At 30.5% G+C, this 15283-nt stretch overlaps 2 pseudogenes; both read left to right on the top strand.

The window, feature by feature from the left end:
- Positions 1-6759: 6759 nt before the first annotated feature.
- Positions 6760-7465, top strand: LOC107019206 (annotated as a pseudogene).
- Positions 7466-12935: 5470 nt separating this feature from the next.
- LOC107019213 lies at positions 12936-13707 on the top strand (annotated as a pseudogene).
- Positions 13708-15283: the final 1576 nt, after the last annotated feature.

Raw genomic sequence — 15283 nt, forward strand, 5'->3', positions numbered from 1 at the left:
GCCCTCATCCAGAATTAGTTTAAGTTTGTTTTTAAAAAATATTTTCGATTTCACAAATTATCTTTTACTCTTGTAAAATAAAAGATGTTTTTCATTCATAAACCAAACACTAAAAATATTTTCCAGAAAATAATTTTTACTCAACAACCAAATATGTGAAAATAAGTTAAAATCTACTTGTTTTCAAGAAAATCATTTTCAAGTAAATATTTTCCATGGAAAACATTTTCCTTCATACCAAACACACCCTAAGAAGAAAAAAATATTTCAAACATTTTTATTTGTTAAATTGATTTTAGAACAAAGAAAACAAGAATAGTGATCTTTGATTATTAAGAAGATGTGTTTAAAACAATATTTATTCCAAAAAAGGCATTTTGAACCATTTTGTAACTATAAGAGCATTTCCGCATCAAAGTATTGGCTGCAAATACATTTTTGAGCAAATGTATTGACGGTAAGAACATTTTTTAGCCAACCTATAAAACGGAGGATATTGTTGTTCCTTTCACATAATGTCGCGAATTTTTGACCTCTTTTCCTCAAAAAATATAATAATAAAACTAATACGTCATTAAATTGCAAGAACCTATTATAGGTGGTCAAAAATTTTAAGGACATACATGCCTAGAAGCATATATAGACAACCATTTAATTTAGTCAACATCTAGGTGTTTTTCACGACTTTTTATCAACTACATTGTGGATGTTCTTGTGTTCAATTTTTTTCTCACTTGATTTCTAGTAAGTTTTGAGTGACATCATCGGACTTTAATTTTTCAAAACGATAATAATGTAAATTAAACTCCAATAAAAGGTTAGACATTTGTGCATAATGTGTTACTTATTTATAAAATAATAATACAAAAATATAATAGAGAAAAAAGAGAAGACTTAATTATTTTTCTCCGTTGTTTATTACCGAGAAAATTCTTTATTTATAAGGAAAACTTCCTTGTCCTCAAAATAAGGATTACTAATATTTTAAGAGTCATTAATATTTTCCAAAGTAAATACAAAATAGACATTTATTACATAACAATAATAATAATAATAATAATAATATTTTGAGTTAAAATGGTAAAAACTAAACTATCTTAAATTTATGAGTTTCATACATGAACTGTTGAGAGTATAATTTTGATACTTGAATTATCACTCAGTTGTTAGATAAACATTCCTTCACTTATTTCTGATGACGATGTGTGCCCTCTCTTTTGTTTAAACGTTATATAATGTTACACTCCATGTAGAAAACTAATTGACCATGATAAATCTAAATAAATCAATACTAAGTAAAAAATGAAGTTTCAAGGCTAAAACTATCACTATATAAATATATTTTTTCCACCATGACATTCATCATCTTCTTCTCCACCTTCTCAGTGGTGATCTCTTCTCAGTCTTGACATCGATTTTATCCGACATAAAAGGGGAGAGTTTAGAATATTAAAAAAATTAACAAAAAATATATGAAAAAATAAATGTATCATCAAATAGAACCCATGGTAAGTGAATGTAAATTTTATGGACATAGGCCTAGAAACATATTGAGACACTGATTTGATCTAATGAACATCTAGATGTGTTTCACTGATCAATGAGATAATTTAAATATAAAATGTATTTTGAACTTAACTTCAATAATTTATATCTAAAAATGGAATAATTTTTTATGTAAATATTTTTTTTATAACATTACATTTAAGATAATATTACTGAAATACACGTCTTACATCTCCCTTATTTCAAATAACCCCTTTTATTTCTAATAATATGTAAAATCTCTTATTTCTCTCCTAATGTATTTAATTTATCAGAGCAACATATTATTATATCCGAGCCTATATTTAATGTATCCGAGCTATATATTATGTATTTTGTTTATGTTATAATGTGACTGAGCTAGTTTTAAATGTATCCGAGATACATATTACGTATCCGATTTATGTTATAATATTTACGAGATACTCTATAATGTACATATAAAGTACAAATTTTAAGGAATTATTGTAATTTGAAACAAAAGTAGGGATAAAATGTAGTTTACTCTCTATACTATGAGATTTATGTAAATTATACACACTGGTTCATGAACAAAACTATTTACATAGACATTATTCTATGCTTTTTTCCAAAAATAAAATAAGGAAAAATTTAGACTATAGTGTGTTCCTCGAGAAAACCGAGCAAGAGGACACTAAAAATCTGTCATGTCGACGAGGGAGGCCACCCCTACCATAGACCTCTCGACCCCCTCCCCCCCCCCCACCAAAAAAAAAAATTAAGATTGTTTTTAAAATATATTTTCTAGTTCAAATTTTATTTTTTTTCACCCCTATCCTCGACCCCTACTCCCCACCCCCCAAAAGAAAATTTAAGTTTATTTTTGAAAAATAATTTCAAATTCAAATTCAAAAATATTTTCAAGTTTCAAAAATTATTTTTTAATCTTTTAAAATAAAAATATATTTTTATTCATAAAACAAACACTAAAAATCTTTTCTAGAAAATAATTTTTACTGAACAACCAAATATAAAAAAATAAGTAAAAATCTATTTGTTTTCTAGAAAAACATTTTCAAGTAAATATTTTCCATGGAAAACATTTTCCTTCATACCAAACACACACTAAGAAGAAAAAATATTTCAAACATTTAAATTGCTAAAGTGATTTTAGAAGAGAGAAAACATGAATAGTGTTCTTTGATAATTATGAAGAAGATGCATTTTAAAAAAATATTATTCGAAAAAATGCATTTTGACCCATTTTGTAAGTATAAGAGCATTTCTGGACCAAAGTATTGACTGCAAATACATTTTTGAGCCAAAGTATTGACGGTAAGGACATTTCTTACCCTAACTATAAAACGGAGGATATCCATGTTCCTTTCACATTATTTAAGGGAATTTTTGACCTTTTATCCCTGAAAATATAATTAAAAATTTAATACGTCATTAAATTGCTAGAACCTATGGTAGGTGGGCTAAACTTTTATGGACATACATGTCTAGAAGCATATTTAGACAACAATTAAACTTAGTCAACATCTTGGTGTGTTTCACGACATTTTATTGACTACATTTTGGATGTTCTTGTGTTTAATTTCTTTCTCACTTGATTTCTAGTAACTTGTGAGTGACATCATCGCGCTTTAATTTTTCAAAACAATAATAATGTACGGTAACCTCAAATAAAAGGATAGACACTTGTGATTAATGTGTTATTAAATTATAAAATAATAATACAAAAATATAATAGAGAAAAAGAAAAGACTTAATTATTTTTCTATGTGGTTTATTACAAAGAAAATTCTTTATTTATAAGGAAAACTTCCTTGTCTTCATAATAAGGATTACTAACATTTTTAGAGTCATTATTTTTTTCCAAAGCAAATATAAAAATAGAAATTTATTACATAACAATAATAATTATAAAATTAGAGTTAAAAGGGTCTCAACTAATCTTAACTTTTTGAGTTTCATATATGAACTTATTGAGAGTATAATTTTGATACTTGATTTTTTACTCAGTAGTTAGCTAAGCTTTCCTCGACTTATTTAAGATGACGATACGTGCAGTATCTTTTGTTTAAACATTATATAACGTTACACTCCCTGTAGAAAACTAATTTTACTATGACCAATCTAAATAAATTAATATTAGGTTAAAAATGAAGTTTCAAGGTTAAAACTATCACCATGTAAATATATTTATTCCACCATGACATTCATCATCTTCTTCTCCACCTTCTTAGTCGTGATCTCGTCTCAGTCTTCACATCGATTCTCTCTGACTTAAAAGGCGAGAGTTCAGAATATTAAAAAAATTAATTAAAAATATATGAAAAGAATCAATATATCATCAGTTGCAAGGAAAAATGAAAAAATAAAGTGTAATTCAAAATAGAACCTATGGTAGGTGAAAGTAAATTTTATGGACATAGGCCTAGAGGCTTATTGAGACACCGGTTTGATCTAATCAACATCTAGATATGTTTCACTAATCAATGAGATAATTTAGACATAAAATGTATTTTTGACTATAACTTCAACAAATTATATCTAAAAATGGAATAATTTTGATACAAATTTTTATACCATAATATTTTTTATTGCATAACATTCAATTTCAAAAATAAGTTTCTACTCTATTAGAATAAAAGACATTTCTAAAAAATAATTTTCATTCATTAGCGAAACACTAAACATCTTTTGCTTAAAATGGTTTTTACTCAACAACCAAATATGAGGAAAAAAAAGTAAAAATCTATTTGTTTTCCAGAAAAACATTTTCAAGGTAAATATTTTTCATGCAAACATATTTCAAAATACCAAACACACCCTAAGAAGAAAAAAATATTTTCTACGCTTTTATTATTAAAGTGATTTTTGAAAAAAGAAAACAAGAATAGTGTTCATTGATTAATATGAAGAAGATGTGTTTAGAAAAATATTTATTCGAAAAAGGCATTCTGACCCATTTTGTAACTATAAAAGCATTTCTGGACCAAAGTATTGACTGCAAATACATTTTTGAGCAAAAGTATTGACGGTAAGGACATTTCTTAGCCAAAATATAAAACAAAGTACATTCTTGTTCCTTTCACATAATCTAAGGGAATTTTTGACCTTTATTCCTTAAAACATAATAAAAAAATAATAAGTCATTAAATTGCTAGAACCTATGGTAGGTGGGCGAAAATTTTATGGACATACATGCCTAGAAGCATATTAGATAACCATTTAATTTAGTCAACATCTAGGTGTGTTTCACGACTTTTTTATTGACTATATTGTGGATGTTCTTGTGTTCAATTTCTCTCTCACTTGATTTCTAGTAAGTTGTGAGTGACATCATCGGACTTTAATTCTTCATAACGATAATAATGTACATTAACCTCCAATAAAAGGTTAGACATTTGTGTGTAATGTGTTATTAAATTATAAAATAATAATATAAAAATGTAATAGAGAAAAAGAGAAGACTTAATTATTTTTCTCTGTGGTTTATTACCAAAACTATTTTTTATTTATAAGGAAAACTTTCCAGTCCTCAAAATAAGGATTACTAACATTTTTAGAGTCATTATTTTTTTCCAAAGCAAATACAAAAATAAAAATTTATTACATAACAATAATATTTATACAATTAGAATTAAAAGGGTCAAAACTAATCTTAACTTTTTGAGTTTCATATATGAATTATTGAGTGTATAATTTTGATACTTGAATTGTTACTCAGTAGTTAGTTAAACTTCCCTCGACTTATTTCTGATGATGATGTGTGCACTCTCTTTTGTTTAAACATCATATAACGTTACACTCCATGTAGAAAACTAATTTTACAATGACAAATCTAAATAAATTAATATTAAGTTAAAAATGAAGTTTCAATGTTAAAACTATCACCATGTAAATATATTTATTCCACCATGACATTTATCATCTTCTTCTCCACCTTCTTAGTCGTGATCTCGTTTAAGTCTTGACATCGTTTTTCTCCAACTTAAAAGGAGAGTTTAGAATATTAAAAAAATTAATTAAAAATAAATGAAAAGAACTAATATATCATCAATTGCAAGGAAAAATGAAAAAAAAAAGTGAAATTCAAAATAGAACCTATGCTAGGTGAACGTAAATTTTATGGACATACGCTTATAAACTAATTGAGACACCGGTTTGATCTAATCAACATCTACAGATGTCTCACTAATCAATGAGATAATTTAGATTTAAAATGTAATTTTGACCTTAACTTCAACAATTTATATCTAAAAATGGAATAATCTTGATACAAATATATTTTTATACCATAATATATTTTATTACATAACATTCAATTTCAAAAATAAGTTTCTACTGTAGTAAAATAAAAGGCATTTCTCAAAAATATTTTTAATTCCTTAACAAAACATAAAAATCTTTTGAATAAAATGTTTTTTACTCAACAACAAATTATGAGAAAAAAAGTGAAAATCTGTTTGTTTTCTAGAAAAACATTTTAAGGTAAATATTTACATGCAATCATTTTCCTAAATACCAAACACACCCTAAAAAGGAAAAAAATCTACGTTTTTATTTGTTAAGATGATTTTAGAAGAAACAAAACAAGAATAGTGTTCATTGATAAATATGAAGAAGATGTGTTTAATAAAATATTTATTCGAAAAAAGGTATTGACCCATTCTGTAACTATAAGAGCTTTTCTGGACCAAAGTTCTGACTGCAAAGATATTTTTGAGTCAAAGTATTGACGGTAAGGACATTTCTTAGCAAACTAAGAGCGGAGGACATTCTAGCACCTTTTAGATAGTTTAAGTATATTTTTGACCGTTTTCCCTTAAAAATATAATATATAAACTAATACGTCAATAAATTGCCAGAACCTATGGTAGGTGGGTGAATATTTTATGGACATACATGCCTAGAAGTATATCTAGACAACCATTTAATTTAGTCAACATCTAGGTCTGTTTCACTAACTATTTTTGGCCTTTAACTTTATTAATTTATATCTAAAAATCAAATTATTTAGATATAAATATATTTTTTGCTTAACTTAAATATTTATAACATGAAACAAAATAAAATTTGATGTCAAAATATAATAATGATGTTATAATTCCACGGGTTCATGCACAAGACAATTTAAATACACACTATTCTCAACTTTTCTCCAAAAATAAAACAAAGAAAAAGTTAAGACTATAGTGTGTGCCTCGAGAAAACAAAGCAAGACGACACCAAAGGTCCATCATGTCGACGATTGAAGCCAGCTTTCCCGGTAACTATCGTTCTTATCGGTGCTACAACTGCAACAATGCCTTTCAGATAACCACCACCGTCGGCGTTAGCTCCTCCTTTCATTGCCCTCACTGCTTTCATCGCCACCTCCTCCCTAATTACACCACTGCCAGTTTTATACCTTTTTCTCAACATTTAACTCTTACCAATTATACCCTTTCTACTAATGATTTTGTTACTATTTATTATTCCTATTTTGATACTAAATATTATTAGAGTAATTCCGAAGATCTTTCGTTTGAGTTGCTTAACTCACCTCAATTTCGTTCACCAACTCTTAAATCGTTTATCAGCTCACTTCCGAGTGTGAAAATAAATTAATCATCGAAAAAATATTCGATTTTTATGGAGGAATTTAGAATTGATACGGAAGCTAGTCAATTGCCTTGTAAGCATTTTTTTTCATAATGATTGTATTATACCTTGGCTTAATCGGAATAACACTTGTCCATTCTGTCGGTATAAATTGTCGCAAGAAGATAAATATAAACTATAAGTTATTTTGGATGATGAAATTGGTGGTAGAGAATTTTGAGTAAATTTCACAGTACCAACAACATCAACCTTGACTAAAGTTGGTGAGGATGATGAAATTAGAGAAAGGGATCTGGATGCAATACGTGATGAAGACGGTGATATAATTAAGAATGATGCTTAAAGTTCAAAAGAGAAATGTATAGACATGTATATAATTATCTTGGGTATGATTTTATCTATAATGTGTTCTGATTTTGCGATAAAGATAAAAATTTTAGTGGGAAATGAAGTGTTATTTAGTTGTCCTCTCTAATGCTAAATTATAGGATATAAATGTTATGTACATATACCCACATTGAACCCTTCTACGGCAATAGAATCTACTGTAAATTTCTAGATGGAAATTTTGATTTAGTGATCTATGAAACTTGCCATGAAGCTGGTTTTAAGAGGAGAATCTTTGGAAAGAATAGACCTTTTATACGTAAAACACGGGAAAGAAATGATAAGTACTATTGCTAAGGATTTCAGACTTCGGAAAAGAGGTTACAATAAAAAAATACTGAATTTTTATTGTTGTTGGTTGTACCTTTTAAGACCTAGCCCATTTCTACCTAATGCTTCTTGTTTGTAGTACCTAGTCTAAGAACGTGGTAACTCGTGGAAAGATTTGAAGAATGGTATTTTGTTGAAGCAGATGCAGAGGACAAAAGGCCTTGGTTAATTCACTCTAGAGTAACTTATCCTGAATAAACTAGGTTTCTCTCAAACACCGAGTCGCAGCCTTTAAGTCAACCTCTGTCGTAGCCCAATCACTCTCTCGATATGGAAGTGTGGGAAAGGGACTAGTATTCACTCTCTAGAGATGAAGCCATGACGAACCAATAACCACCGGCTATCAACTTAGTAGTCTTAGTTTTATAACCTCTCTCTCGAGCAATCCAAAAACAATAAGGTGGAATCGTATTTGCCATACAACCTCATTTAGTTCAAACACAACTACAAAGTGAAATCACATTTAAAAAACGAATATAATAACAATAAGCAACATCCAACAATATATTTAACTCATATTTAAAAACACACCCCAAGAATTGGGGTTTTAGCTAGAGATAGAAAAAGGGAAGAAAATTGACCAAATCGAAGTAACATCAACTCGGTATAATTTATTTAGCTTCAATTGTGTCTAGGATTATTAATTTTTAACACCCACTTTTGATTCTTTAGGATGAGAATCTTAAAATCCCAAGGTTCAAAAGGAAAGTTCCCCAAGAGCTCCCCAAAACTCAAATCAGAAACTAAGCTTATAAATTATTGTTTAAAATTATGAAATTTGATACAAAGCTAAAAATATTAACATGTATTTATAGTTTTCAAAAAATTATGCTGCAAAGGACAACTCAGAAAAGTTACTCGGGATTGCTGATCCACTTGGTAATCCTCTCTTTGGTATATTTATCGCCGTCTTTCGTTAGCCTACAACATCTTTGTGTTTTAGATCATTGGGCGAAATAATACTACTTTGCCAAACTGCTGGTGACAAGCCGACTGTTCCTCTTCACCGCCAATTTGATCCCTTCCTTCAGGGCTCAACTTACTGGAACAAAAGGCGAGGTTGAGACCTTTTGGTGACATGCCTAACGGTTTTAACGATCTTCAGTCCTTCACTTCTTCATTATTTCAACTGCCTTTGTTCCTTTTTGCTTGATTTTGCCCATGCCTTTATCTCCAAGTTTAAATACCTGAAACTCAAGTTATTCTATGAGTTTTTGAGAAGAAATCCTTTTGAGTACACTAAACCTATCAAAATATAACTCTAAATAATTCAAAATTGTGGACTCATCAGTGTCAAAATGGAATTTTGTCAATTTCATGAGTCCCGTAATGTGTAAATTGGTCTACGAGAGTTGTCTATTTCAAATTTGGAGTCTTTTCGTGGAATTGAGGTCCTAAGTGGAAATTTTTAAAATTAGCTTATGGGTTGACTTTGCTCAATATTTTAGGTTTGGATGCTCGAATTGAATTTCTCTAGTTTCATTGGATTTAGGAGATTGTTTTTGGTCTAGAGTAGGTCATGAATGAACTTTCTAAGCTCATGAGATTAATTTAGCATTTAGACGTTATGTTTGTTCCTTGGTATTTTCTCAAATTTAGGTTCAAGGTGACCTTGAATTCATCTTTCAATTGTTCCATTGATTCTTAAACATTGAGTTTAGTCTAATAGAATATCTGGTTTGTGTCTAGGGTTCCAAACAAATCTGGAGGGTATTTTTAATGAATGTGTCTGGTTTGTAGATACTGGTGTGCTTTGCTTTATCAAGAGATCATCTAACTTTCACGAACATTACTCTAGTATTGATCTAGTCACTTTCGATGAGTCAAGTTCCCCTGAACCTTGCATTCACGAAAATTCTCTATGTTTTGCAATTTTTACGTTAACGAAAGGTGGCTCGCAAAAGTGAGAGGCCCAATTTTTGTAGAACTGTTGATGATTTGGTAGTAATCGTAGGTTCGCTTAAGTGATAATTGAGAGGGTTTCTGCCTGAAATTTCAGTGCTTTGCACCCATTTCCCCCTATTTTTATTTTGGAAAACCCCTGGTGGGTACTTTTAAAGAGATTTTTCATGTTGAATTATTTGGGTAAGACTTTGTGACCCTAAAACATCAATTCCATATTATTATACATGGTTAATTACATCATAAATTGGAATTTTGATTGATTAAGTGAATGGTTTTTCAAAAAAACTTGATTTCTAAGTTAAATAGTGATTCTAAACTTATTTTAACCTCTTTTTCGAAATAGTTTTCACAATGACTTCCATATGTCTAGGGTATCATTTTCAAGAAAAGACTTTTGGATTCAAACATCTTTTTAGAATGGATTTTTTGGTTGATTTGACCCATTTTTCAAACTGTATCATATGAATGTTGTTATTTATAGAATCTTATTTTGATTAACTCTTTGATCAGGTTGTGTGGATTTGGATATTGTTTGGAAGGATATCGCAAGTCTCGGATTAACGTTTGATTGAATTATGGTTAATGAACTTCTAAACCTTGTAAATGACGTACAATCTTGTATTTCCCTTCATAATATGTGTTAAGGATTAATGGGAATAAAGTGATGAATTCAATTACTCCACTTGCTTGATCTTAATAAACGAAAAGGGGATTCAATAAAAGGGAAATGTGTCGATAGTTGTGTTTTGTTGAATTGCCTTGATGTTGATCCTAAATTGTTAATTGATGAAAGGCTTTGAGAGAATTATTGTAGACTAGAGTTGCTTGAGTCTATTGTTTCTTCTTTATGGCATAATATTGCATATTTGCATTTATTCTTGTATGTTGTGCTGAGACATGTGGTAATAAAGCCTATGAGAAATGGTTCTGGCTGGTGGTATTGTACCAATGGGAAATGGTTGCAGTAAGTGAAATTATACAAAGTTAATGAGAAATGGTTTTGGCTAGTGATATTAATATAATGGAAACGAGAGAGTTCAAGATTGAAAAAATATTAATGTAAAAATTATATTTAAAATTTATATTCCCTTATATAGTAGTAATATATATTAGGTGAACGAAGATTATATGTAAAAACACTCCTACAAGAATTTATAGACAAAGATGTAAGGTGTATTTGGTATTAAGGAAAATGTTTTTCGATTGTCTCATCTTTTGTTGACTTATATATTTTGAAAATGCTTTCCAAATAAACTATTTTTTCTCAAAATTAAGGAAAAAGTCTTTCCTTTAAAAAAGTAAGGAAGACCATTTTCAAAATCATTTTGAACCTCACACCTCTACTTTTCTAACTTAAGTAGTGGGTACGGTTTCCAATACTAATACTAGTTCCGACTTTTGATTAATAATTCAAGACTCGATTGTCAATCTTAATTCGAGACCTAACTACTATGTTTTGGATGAAGTCAAGTCAGGTGTCAAGTTAAAATTAGTATTTTAATTTTTTATTGAGCGTCAAGATCGAGTGTCGAGGTCAAGTGTCATGAGAAGGTCGAGTCTTACATCCGTATTAGGGTAAAGGGTCGGGGCTAAATGTCGAGGTCAAGGTATGGTCATAGAAGATTCTCGAGTTAGGTTTTGGCTCTTGGGTTGAAGTTAAGGTTCAAGTTAGAGTTTTATCTTGGGTCTCCATAAGGGTCGGATATCGGTTCGGGTCAAGTCTCATATTGGGTCTCGGGTCTAGATCAGGTAAATTATGGAAGTGGGTCTCAAGTCAGGTGTTTGGATAGAGGACAATCCTCGAGTTCGGTATCAATGTCTCAGGCAGCATCTCATGTTTAGGATCATGGTTGAGTCTCAGGTTTAGCATCATGGTTGGGTCTCATGTCAATTTTAATCTTGGATTGGGGTCGAGGTTGATTTCTGGTGTCTAGTTTAGAGTCAGGGTCGAGGTGATGTTTTGTATATAGAGTATCATGTCGGGTGTCATGATTGTGGTCAAGTCTAGTTCATGTCCCAGGTCAGAGTCAAGGGTCAAATCTTAGGTTGGGTGATGGGGTTGGATCAAGCCTCAGGGTCAGTTTCCTTTTCGAAAGTTACGTCTTGAGTTTTATATTTGGGTAGGGAGTCGAGGTTGGTTCTTCGGTTAGGGTCAAGGTTGAGGTTAGGGTCGGTGTTGGGTTTGGTTCTCGGATCAGAGTCGGTTCAAATTTTGAGGTTAGGTTTGGTCTCGGGTTTGATTTTCGGGTCGAGGTCGAGGTTTTGCTTGGTTATAAGGTCTCAATTCATGTTTAAAGTTCGGGGTCGGTTCAAGTATTGGGTCAAAGTTGAGGGTCTAATGTATGGTCGAATAGAGAGTCATGGTCAGATTCATTTCAAAAATTGGATCATAAGTTGGATGTTGGGGTAGATAGTCAGGTTGGGTCTTGGGTTGGGCTTGCGGTCGGGATTCGGTCTCGGATCAAAATCAAGCTAGGGTGTTGAGATTATATAATAATTTTAATGTAAGGTCTCTATATGGGTTAGGTCTTTGATTGAGTCTTGCGATCGTACCCGTATTTAAGTCATAGTAAGGTTCAAGTTCCAGCTTAATAGCAGCTCTCATGTCAGGAGTAGGGGTTAGGTTTTGGATCGAGTGTCGGGGAAGGTACTGAATTGATTATGGGGGTTGATTTTAAGGTCAAAAACTATTTTTTTGAATACTTCCTAATAAATATTTTTCATTCACCAATCATACACTAGAAAATATTTTCCAAAATATATTTTCCACTAGACTACCAACCAAGAGAAAATAAGTTAAAAACAAACTTATTTTCCAATAAAATATTTTCTAGAAAATTATTTTCCATGAAAAACATGTTCCTTAATACCAAACACACCCGTAATCTAGTCAAAGATATGTTTTGCAAGCCCTTTAATGAAAAAGAATAGTTTCTTTAAATTTTAATCTAGTCAAATATATATTTCACAAATTATTAAATAAAATATAAAAAATTTTAAAAATATTTTTAACCTTAACTGTTATATTTTTGACATAAGTTTTATAGAAAATTATAATAATGATCATTTATTCTACATGTTCGTGAACAAAAAATTTTAAATAGACATTTTTAACTCATTTGCCAAAATAAAATAAGAAAATGTTAGTAGTGCCTCGAGAAAATCGAGCAAGAGGACACCAAAAGTCTGTCATGTCGATAGAGTCCACCCTCTCCACCGCTGTTAACATTTGTTCTTACCGATGCAACAAACTCAACTATGCCTTTCATATAACCCCCATTGTTGGCGTCAGCTCCTCCTTTCGTTGCCCTCGTTGTTTCATCGCCACTTCCTCCCTATTACACCATTGCCAATCATATGCCGATTTCTCAAAATTTACCTTTTTATGATTTTACCCTTTCCACCAACAATTTTGTTACTTTTAATTATTTCGATTGTGAAACAGAAATCGATGAGAGTGATTTCGGTGATCTTTCATAAGAGTTGTTTTACTCAACTCAATATGAATTACATAACTCAACTCATGCCCGTTTTCCGACTCATAAATCATTTCTCGACACACTTCCGAGTATGACAATCGATGAATCATCGAAAAAATATTTGATTTGTATGGACGACTTTGAAATTGACACTAAAGCGAGTCAATTACCTTGTAAGCACTTTTTTCATAATGATTGTACTGTCCCTTGGTTGAATCAGAGTAATACTTGTCCACTCTGACGTCATAAATTGCCGAAAAGAGATGAAGAGGAAATTTGAAAGGACCTGCAAGTCACTTTAAATAGTGAAATTGGTGGTAGAGAATTTCAAGATAAGAATGCTATTTTATATTCAACAACATTATCCTTGAGTGACGTTTGTGAGGATGATAATGATCTTAGAGACATGGATCTGAACGAAATGTCTGCTGAATCTGGTGATATAATGATGATTAATGATTGCAATTTAAAAGAGAAATATTGACATCTATTAACTTTTTGGGTATGATTTTATCGATAGTATCTTTTGAATTTGCCATAAAAGATTAAAATTTTAGTGGGAAGTGAAGTGTATTAAACACTCAATATGTTGAATATTCTGAATCTGTAGGATAAACATAAATATCGAACTTGTTGGATGAAAGATATGTGATGCATTGACCAAGTAAATACCATGAAATATGTTAATATTGTTGCCCATATAATTATCTAAAATGATTGAATTATGGGAGGTACTACTAATAAAATGGTCCAATATACTTTATCAAGGTATGAAAAAGGTTGATCTGAGCTAATGTGGATCCACATAAAGCTAATGTCTATAAGGACTTGGGATCCAGCCTAAGCTAATGGAAGACCTCTTAAATCCTATGGTGACATGTAGTTCTTGAACTTAGGGATTGCAACTAAAGAACCAAGTAAAAGTTGAAAGTTAGCCTTCATTCCTAACTCTGCTCGATGCTAAGTAAAACTCCCATGGAAATATGAAAATAACCAAAGACAATAATAATGTGACTTAAACTAATAACAAGATAAACTAGGTAGCTCATGAATCATTATTTAAGTTTACAGTTTGCATTAATATTGAAGACACTTTATGTGAAAGTATCTAAAATCATAAAAAATAATCTGAAAGCATGGATTCTGAAATTACTTAATTCTAAATCACCAAAATACTTCCATAATGTGGGTTCATGGAAACACCATTTAAATCATGGAATTATTAGCAAAACATGCAATTAAATGCTAATTATGAATGAGAAACTGAACTGCATTAAATACCCAAAACAAGGAAACCGTAAATTCTAGAGAGATCATAAAATTTGAATGTGAGGGTTATTTGGGACTCAATGGGTGGAAGGAAACACACTGATCAAGCCCCAGATACATATCGTTTGAGTCACTAGACTGAATCTTTGAATGGAGGCTTGAAGATGAAAAATCCTAATTCTTGCTTGAGTGGAACCTTTAGAAGAAGAAATCAACTTTGGGTCTTGTGCATGAAAAATTTTTTAGGCTGATAATTAATTACACTTAGAATATGCTGAAAATTAAAGGACTGGAAATATATCAAAATGACACTAACTTAAAAAATGGTCAAAGGTCAGATGTGAAAGTTCTTCTATTGACTATAGAACAATCTAAGGGTAATATAGTGTCCACACAAAATAGGTGAAAATATTGGATATCTCAAGGTTTGTTCTACGCGAGCTTCTACGGTCCATGGGAATGATCTATAATCCATAGAAGTCATAGTATTCATGAGTTATGAGTTCTAGTTTTACAGAAAGATCTACGACACGTGAAAACTTCTATGGTCCATAAATCATTAATTTTGCAGACTTACATTTTTGTGAAATAATCAAGATCTAATATGGACTTAAAAACTTTTGGGGTGTAACACTTAAAATTCTTATTTCCTAGAATTTTAGATTTAACTTTGTCTTCTCTTATCAAGACAAAAATGGATCTAACATGTCCTTTTAATGGTTCCTGTATATACAACTAAATCTATAAGGAGATAGTGAACTGGACTTTGGTTTCGGAACAATTATTTGGGA

This window comes from Solanum pennellii, chromosome 1 (assembly GCF_001406875.1).
Source record: "Solanum pennellii chromosome 1, SPENNV200".
Classification (NCBI taxonomy): domain Eukaryota; kingdom Viridiplantae; phylum Streptophyta; class Magnoliopsida; order Solanales; family Solanaceae; genus Solanum; species Solanum pennellii.